Genomic DNA, 7,484 nt, shown 5'->3' on the forward strand with positions numbered 1-7,484 from the left:
GGCGGATCTGTGCTGGGACCGCGGAGGGAGAGGTGCCTCTCCCACTGCATCCCTGAGCCCCTGCATGGGGCGTAATAGGCAGCTGCACAGCCACACGGCCACTCAGCTTAGAGGGAACTTAGGTCGCCATCCCATCCCTGCTTCGAATGCAGATACTCCACCTGCTCCGACTCCAGCTTCCCACTCCCCAGATACTCCAGCTACTGCATCCCCGCCAACTCACTCAGAGCCAGCGTTGATCAGTGGGGCTGCTGGTCGGGGAGGGGCGCTGGGGCATGGGAGGTTGCTGGCTGCTGGTGGGTGCTAAGCACCCGCTAATTTTTAGTCAGTGCCTATGGGCAGCACCTGTATGAGCAGCCCCTGCCCATGTGCCCACCCGCCAGGGCACGCTGCACAGGGCTGGTGGAATGTCCAGGGCTCCCCACAGCGGCCTGGACTGACCTGCTCTAGCCCGGGCTCCTGGGCCCCGCCCCTATGGGTGCTGCTCCCGAGAGCTCTGCCGGCCCCAGAACCGGCTTCCTCGCCCAGGCAGCTCTTACGGGCTGCAAGCAGTTGAAGGGAAGTGGGGAGCTGAGGAGCATCTGCAGCCCTGGGGCCCCAGGCACCAGCAGCAGGAGGAGAAGACGGGAGTGCTGCGGCTGCCTGCACCATGGCACCAGCCAGAACAGCAGCCCCCTTCACTCCCTGGCTCTGCCTCTGAGCTGGCCAGGGGACAGGGCCTCAGGGCGGGGGAGAGGAGAAGGTGGGGCTAGCACTTGCTGGAGGAGGAGCAGGGGGTGGGGTCACAGACAGGAGCGTGGCCCAGGACCCTGGGATCTGCAACAAAAATTTAAAAATTCTGCACACAATATTTTCAAATTCTGCATATTTTATTTGTTAAAATAACACAATATAATCACTCCAGTTTCAATTATTTTTGGTCATTTATTTCAAAATACGTGTCAGGAAGTGTCTGTAACAGTGCTGACAACAAAAAAGATGCCAGGAAATGCTTTTTGACAAATAGATTCCTTATCTGGCATATTAATACAGAACTCTGATTAATAATTCATTTAAACTATAACACAGAACCGTATTTCCTGCACCCCTCAGAAGCAGTGCAAAGGCACGGGGCGGGGGCAGGTCAGGGTAACGGAGGAGCTAAAGGAGAGGGAAGTAAATTGCTGGGAAGGAGCCTGGGAGTGAACCTGGAGGGATGTTGGGTGTGGGTGAGAAAAGTATGGAACAGGTTTTTTTGGGGGGGAGGTATTCCCCCATGCAGACCCTGGCAGACTCCTAGTCTCTCCCGTTCAGTCAGACACACCTGCTCCTGTCCCCATGTGACCCTCCACCCCCACTCAGACACCCACTCCCCCCATCCCCATGTGGCCCTGCACCCCCTCCACCATCCCCATGTGACCCTGCATCTCCCACCCCCCTGTGGCACTGTGCCTCCACTCCCATTCAGCCCCTGCTGCAGTCTGTCCTCCCCCACTAGCCTTTATGAGCCCCTTTCTGACCCCCCATCACCCTAAGTTGTCTGTATCCCCATAGCCCCTGTCTCCTGACCTGACCTGACAGGCTCTGTGAAGAAGGCAGGCTCTCTCTCTTCCTTAGCTGGCTGGGAGCTAATGCTCTGTTCTATCACCACAGCACCCTCTGGTAGGCAAAACCCAGAACTGCATCAACTTTCTGGCAGAAGCTTTTTTCTGCGCAAAAAATTAAAAATATGCATGGCTCATTAATTATGCATGTGTGCAGTGGTGCAGAATTCCCCTGGGGGTAATCTCCCCACTCTTGCTTTCCTGACAGCTGCGAACTAGCTCAGGACAGGGCAGACATGCCCTGGTTAGACACAGGAGAGCCAGGGCCTGGCCTGGTGCTCAGAGACATGGGACGTGTCTGCTGTGTGCCAGAGCTAGATGTGTGTGAGCAGACACTAGCCTGGGCTGCTGTGCCCCTTGCACACCTGTCTGCTCCCTGTGTTGCTGTGAGAGCTCCCGGGGACAGAGCACATCACAGGGAAGTGGATGGAGTTACGCACATTAGCCATGTCTGGGCAACCAGGGAGACCAGCGAGAGGCACCAAACTAACTGGGTGGAGAGTATTTTCTGTCTCTGATCCAGATTCTGTGCACAGGGACCTTGCTGTGGATTCTGGCCTGGGAGTCATTGCGGGGCGGTGACTTTCACTCAGTGAAATGGTTCTGCAAGTCTTGTTAATGGTGTCTGCGGTCTCCTCCTGGTGATGTGGAAAGCTGTGGGGGCGATAGGGCTGCGTAGTGTTGCAGTGTAGAAGTATCACTTCTCGGCCTCTCTGCCTGAGATCAGGTGCAGTAGCCAGACCAGGGCAAGACGTTCAAGGTAACATGCAAGTGGGATGCCAGCAACCACTTCCTCCCCGGGGGAAGCTTCACCCGATTTGCTGATTGGAGGTTCATCCACAGGGCCCAGCTCAATTGCGTCCCGCTGAATGGAGCCGTCTGCCATAGGTGTGATGTGTTTAGTCACAGAGACCCCTTTGGGACTGTCATCTGATGTGCTGGAATTATCTCTTAGCCAGTTTTCCCTGATGGCTTGGGACTCCAGAACCCTGCCTTGTTGAGCCAGACACACTAGCCTGCTGCAACACAGACCCAGGTCTGAACTACGCCCCCAAAGCTGCAGGCTTTAACTGAAAACCACTCAGCAGGTCACCTATCTCCAGCACCCAGACACCCAGTTCCCAATGGGATCCAAACCCCAAATAAATCAGTTTTACTCTGTATAGAGCTTATACAGGGTAAACTCATAAATTGTTCACCCTCTATAACACTGATAGAGAGATATGCACAGCTGTTTGCTCCCCAAGGTATTAATCACTTGCTCTGGGTTTGTTATTAAACAAAAGTGATTGTAATAAGTATAAAAGTAGAATGTAAGTGGTTTCAAGTAATAACAGACAGAACAAAGTAAGTTACCAAGTAAAAGAAAACAAAACACACAAGTCTAAGCCTAATACATTAAGAAACTGAATACAGGTAAATCTCACCCTCAGAGATGTTCCAATAAACTTCTTTCACAGACTAGACTCCTTCCTAGTTTGGGCCCAATCCTTTCCCCTGGTACGGTCCTGGTTAGTTCCAGCTCAGGTGGCAGTTAGGGGATTTCTCATGACTGGCAGCCCCTTTGTTCTGTTCCACCCCCTTTTATAGCTTTGGCACAAGGGGGGGGGGGAATCTTTTGTCTCTCTGGGTCCCCACCCCTCCTTTTAAATGGAAAAGCACCAGGTTTAAGATGGATTCCAGTACCAGGTGATATGGTCACATATCCTGTGAGACCCCAAGCCTCCATTCTTCCTGGCCTGACTCACAGGAACACAGGAAGGCTTACAAGTAAACAGAGCATTTACAACCAATTGTCCTGGGTAATGGGAGCCATCAAGATTCCAAGCCATCATTAATGGCCCACACTTTGCATACTTACAAAAGGACTTCAGAGTTATACTTCACATAGTTAGTTTCAGATACAAGAATGGTGCATTCATACAAACAGGATGAACACATTCAGTAGGTTATAAGCTTTGTAATGATACGTTACAAGAGACCTTTTGCATGAAGCATGTCCCAGTTACATCGTATTTACACTCATTAGCATATTTCCATAAAACACATGGAGTGCAATATCAAAACGGGAATCAGGACAAGCGATGCAGGAAGTGCGGCTATGCCAACAAGACACTACCCCACGTCCTTTGTAGCTACAAGCACCATTCCAGAGCCTGGCAGCTGCGACACAACACCATCCAAGATCGACTAAGTCAGAGCCATCCTGCCACCCGTGGGGAAGGTGGCCATGAACTCTGCCATCCCCGGAACGGACAGCCATGACCGGACATCGTCATCACCAAGGAGGACCAGAAGACGATCACCATGGTGGATGTCACAGTGCCGTCGAGAACAGGACCCCGCCTTCCACGACGCCCAAGCTCGAAAGGTGGAGAAATACGCCCCTCTGGCCGACACCCTGGGAGCTAGTGGTTACCAGGTCCAGACACACGCACTGATTGTCGGAGCCATGGGTGCATGGGACCCTGGTAATGAAAGAGTGCTGAGAGAATGCGGAATCGGTCAGCTCTACGCTCGGCTGATGCAGCAACTCATGGTGTTGGACACCATCAGGTGGTCGAGGGACATCTACCTAGAACACATCACCCAACATCGGCAATATCAGAAGGGATGAGCTGGAGGCCGATGAGAAGCGCAGTCAGGAAAGTAACGGAAAGACTTCCCTCATGGATTGTATTTTCTAAATGGACAAACCTACCTAATTCTCAATTACTGAGGGACAATCTCCACTCATGCCTCTAATTGCTTTCCACAACCAACTCTCTGTACAACTACTCATGAGTGATGTACCCGAGTATTCGGCTCCTGATATCTAAACTGAATCGTTAAATCTATTCACCTACATTTGGGTTATTGCTGATTATGCACTATATGTATCATATGACTTTTAAAAACAAACTTTGTATTTGTGGATAATCTAAGCACTACCCCCAGATGTACAGATGCTCTTCCCTTAACCTGTGTATTATATAATTTTAACATTAGCTTTAATAAAATTTTCCAATCTGTTGTGATCAGTTTAATATCTGACACCTTTGCTAGCTGAGAACTCCGTATTAAATGGACTTTTGGAGCAGGGAGATGGAAGAGGAACTTGGTCTGTCCACTCCACGCATTCACCTGATATTGCAGTGCTTCTGGGAATGGTGCACCTCCCCTTGGGGAGAATAAACTGGTTAAAAAACCAGAATTGATTTAGCTCTGTTTGTCTGACAGGATTGATTTGATATTACCGTTTTGTTCTGAAATCTTTATGGTTCTGGTTTATTTATGATGAAATATTGTTATAAGCTTCTGTTGTAATTCTGTGTGAGTATACAGATGTGAGCTGCTGTGTGTTCCTGATGGATTGTTTAAAAAGCTGGGATCCGCTTTGTGCTGTGAATGTTTTCAGCAGCATGAGGAATGTATGCTGGACTGAGGGTCTGTCACGGGGATGATACTTATTCTTTTATCACTCTGAAGGTCACACGTATATAGCCTGTGTATTATATAATTTTAACATTAACTTTAAAAACATTTTAAAATCTGTTCTCAGTTTATTACTGCAGCAGAAACTGCAGCTACTGGAAGACTCGACCTGCTATTCTGAGGAAGACTGCAGCTTTGACAATGAACTGTACTGCTCCTGCTTCAAAAGAAGATCTTCATACTGCTTCCACAGACACCTTCAACTACTTCTCGGACCGCGGCTGCTCCGTGGAACGCCCATCGGGGAACAGCCGCTAAGAAGACCCTCAGCGCTTCTAGGAGGTCACAGATGAGCAGCGTCGCTGGGACAAACAGCACTTCTTTGAAGAAAACCCATGGAGATGCTGCTGCAGGGAGATCCTGCACCTCGAGGACGGCCTTCTGGGACATCACAGCCATGACAAACATCATCTCGCCTGCTGCTCAGGAGAAGGACGCTCCAAGGAGAATTTCTCCCACCTCCTCCACTGCCCAGGATCTTGACTTTGGTCGTTGTCCTGCTGTGCTGGAAGATACCTCAACCAGGGAGACCAGCATCTCCATGGAAACCACCCAGTGGGACTTCAACACCTCACTAGATGCCTGCCCAGCCGAACCTCTCCATACTGCTCTCCCAGAGCCACTAGAACCATCTAACGGGTCTGCTGGTACGACTGAAGCCTGTGGTTAGATGTTCGGCTGTATGTTTGTGTTCTCCCTGTGTGTTGCCCCAGCTCTGCGAAGACAGCTGGCACGACAGACCTCTCCAAACCGCCCAATGACCACAAGATCTGTTAAGGTATGAAGGCGCAGAATTTAACATTTTTCGTTGCAGAATTTTACATTTTTTGGCACAGAATTCTCCCAGGAGTAGGAGATGTAGGGGTGTCCTACTGAGGCCAGTTGCGGGGGGTGCGCACAATTTGTTCCAAAGAGTGGAGCAGTTGGGACAGTCACTACATTAGAGTAAAACAGAGCTTGAGCCATTTATGAGTGGGATCGTATTATGGGATTCCCTGTGATGGTGAGAGACCGGGGCGGTGCCAGGCTCTTCCTGGTTGGGGGGTTGAGGTGGGCCAGACAGCAAATTGGAGGTGTGCACCTCCCACAAGGCCCTGCTCCTGTCTGTGACCCCGCCCCCTGCTCCTCCCCCAGCAAGTGCCAGCCCTGTCTCCTCCTCTCCCCCGGAGGTCCCACCCCCTGGCCAGGTCAGAGGCAGAGCCAGGCAGTGCAGGGGGATGCTGTTACCGGCAGCCTTGGCACTCGCTCATCCTTCTCCTGCTGCTGGTGCTTGGGGCGCCGGGGCTGCAGATGCTCCTCAGCTCCCCACTGCTCGCAGCCCGTAAAAGCTGCCCGAGCGAGGAACCCAGTTCTGGGGCCGGCAGAGCCCTCGGGAGCAGGACCCATAGGAGGCGGGGCCCAGGAGCCTGGGCTACAGCAGGTCAGTCCAGGCCGCTGTGGGGAGCCCTGGACGTTCCACCGGCCCTGTGCAGCGTGCCCTGGCGGGTGGGCACATGGGCAGGGGCGGCCCATGGAGCTGCTGGGCAGCCAGAGGGCAAGGACCACTGGCCAGGCTCGCAGGCAGAGCAGTCCTGGGGCTCCCCTCAGTCTGGCGATGGTGCAGCTCCACGCCCGGGCCCCTCGGCAGAAACCCTGCAAAGGGCAGCAAAGAATCAAGGCACCAGGGCAGGAGACCAGCAAGCACCTCCCCCAGCCCCCCAGCCCTGTCCTTGCTTACAGCATTCAGGGGAAGTCCGGCCGCAGCCCCCCACTGGCACAGGTCTCAGGAACTCCCGCAGAGGAGGAAATATTAGGACTTAACAGGATGCCATAGAACAGACGAGTCTCCGCGGGAAACGCTGTTTCTGTTTCAGTTCTTGGTCCAGATCCACATTCCCGCCACCCCCGCCAAAGTATCAGTTGCTTGCCCCAGCCGCCACCCGCTCCCCCCACAGTCTCAGCTCACAATGGAGCCCCCCTTGGCCTTCCCGCCATCCCCCCGTCACCGACCCCGACTGCTGCCAGCTGCCCCCCACAGCCCCAGGCCGGGCCCTTCTCGCAGCGCGCACCAGAGAGCCTCCCAGGGTTGGGCAGGCAGTGGGCGGGGCCACGCGGTGGGCGGGGCCTTGGGGGCAGGCAGTGGGCGGGGCCTTGGGGCAGGCAGTGGGCGGGGCCACGCGGTGGGCGGGGTCTTGGGGCAGGCAGTGGGCGGGGCCGTGGGCGGGGTCTTGGGGCAGGCAGTGGGCGGGGCCGTGGGCGGGGTCTTGGGGCAGGCCAGGGGTGGTGCACAGGGGCCATGGGGTAGGTGGGGGGCCGTTCACGGGGCAGGCGGTGGGCGGGGCCATGCGGCGGGCGGGGCTTGGGGCAGGCGGTGGGCGGGGCCGAGGCCCGCGGCCCGCACGCGGGGGCTGCCGGGAGCTGTAGTTCCCGCCGCCGCGCCGGACAGAG

At 54.2% G+C, this 7,484-nt stretch overlaps 1 non-coding gene across 1 annotated transcript; it reads left to right on the plus strand.

The window, feature by feature from the left end:
* The first annotated feature begins 4,555 nt into the window (after positions 1 to 4,555).
* Positions 4,556 to 4,743, plus strand: LOC140909822 (U2 spliceosomal RNA). The gene has a single exon (XR_012158361.1). It is a non-coding gene; the product is annotated as a U2 spliceosomal RNA (small nuclear RNA).
* The last annotated feature ends 2,741 nt before the right edge of the window (positions 4,744 to 7,484 follow it).

Source organism: Lepidochelys kempii, chromosome 3 (genome assembly GCF_965140285.1).
Source record: "Lepidochelys kempii isolate rLepKem1 chromosome 3, rLepKem1.hap1, whole genome shotgun sequence".
NCBI classification, from domain to species: domain Eukaryota; kingdom Metazoa; phylum Chordata; order Testudines; family Cheloniidae; genus Lepidochelys; species Lepidochelys kempii.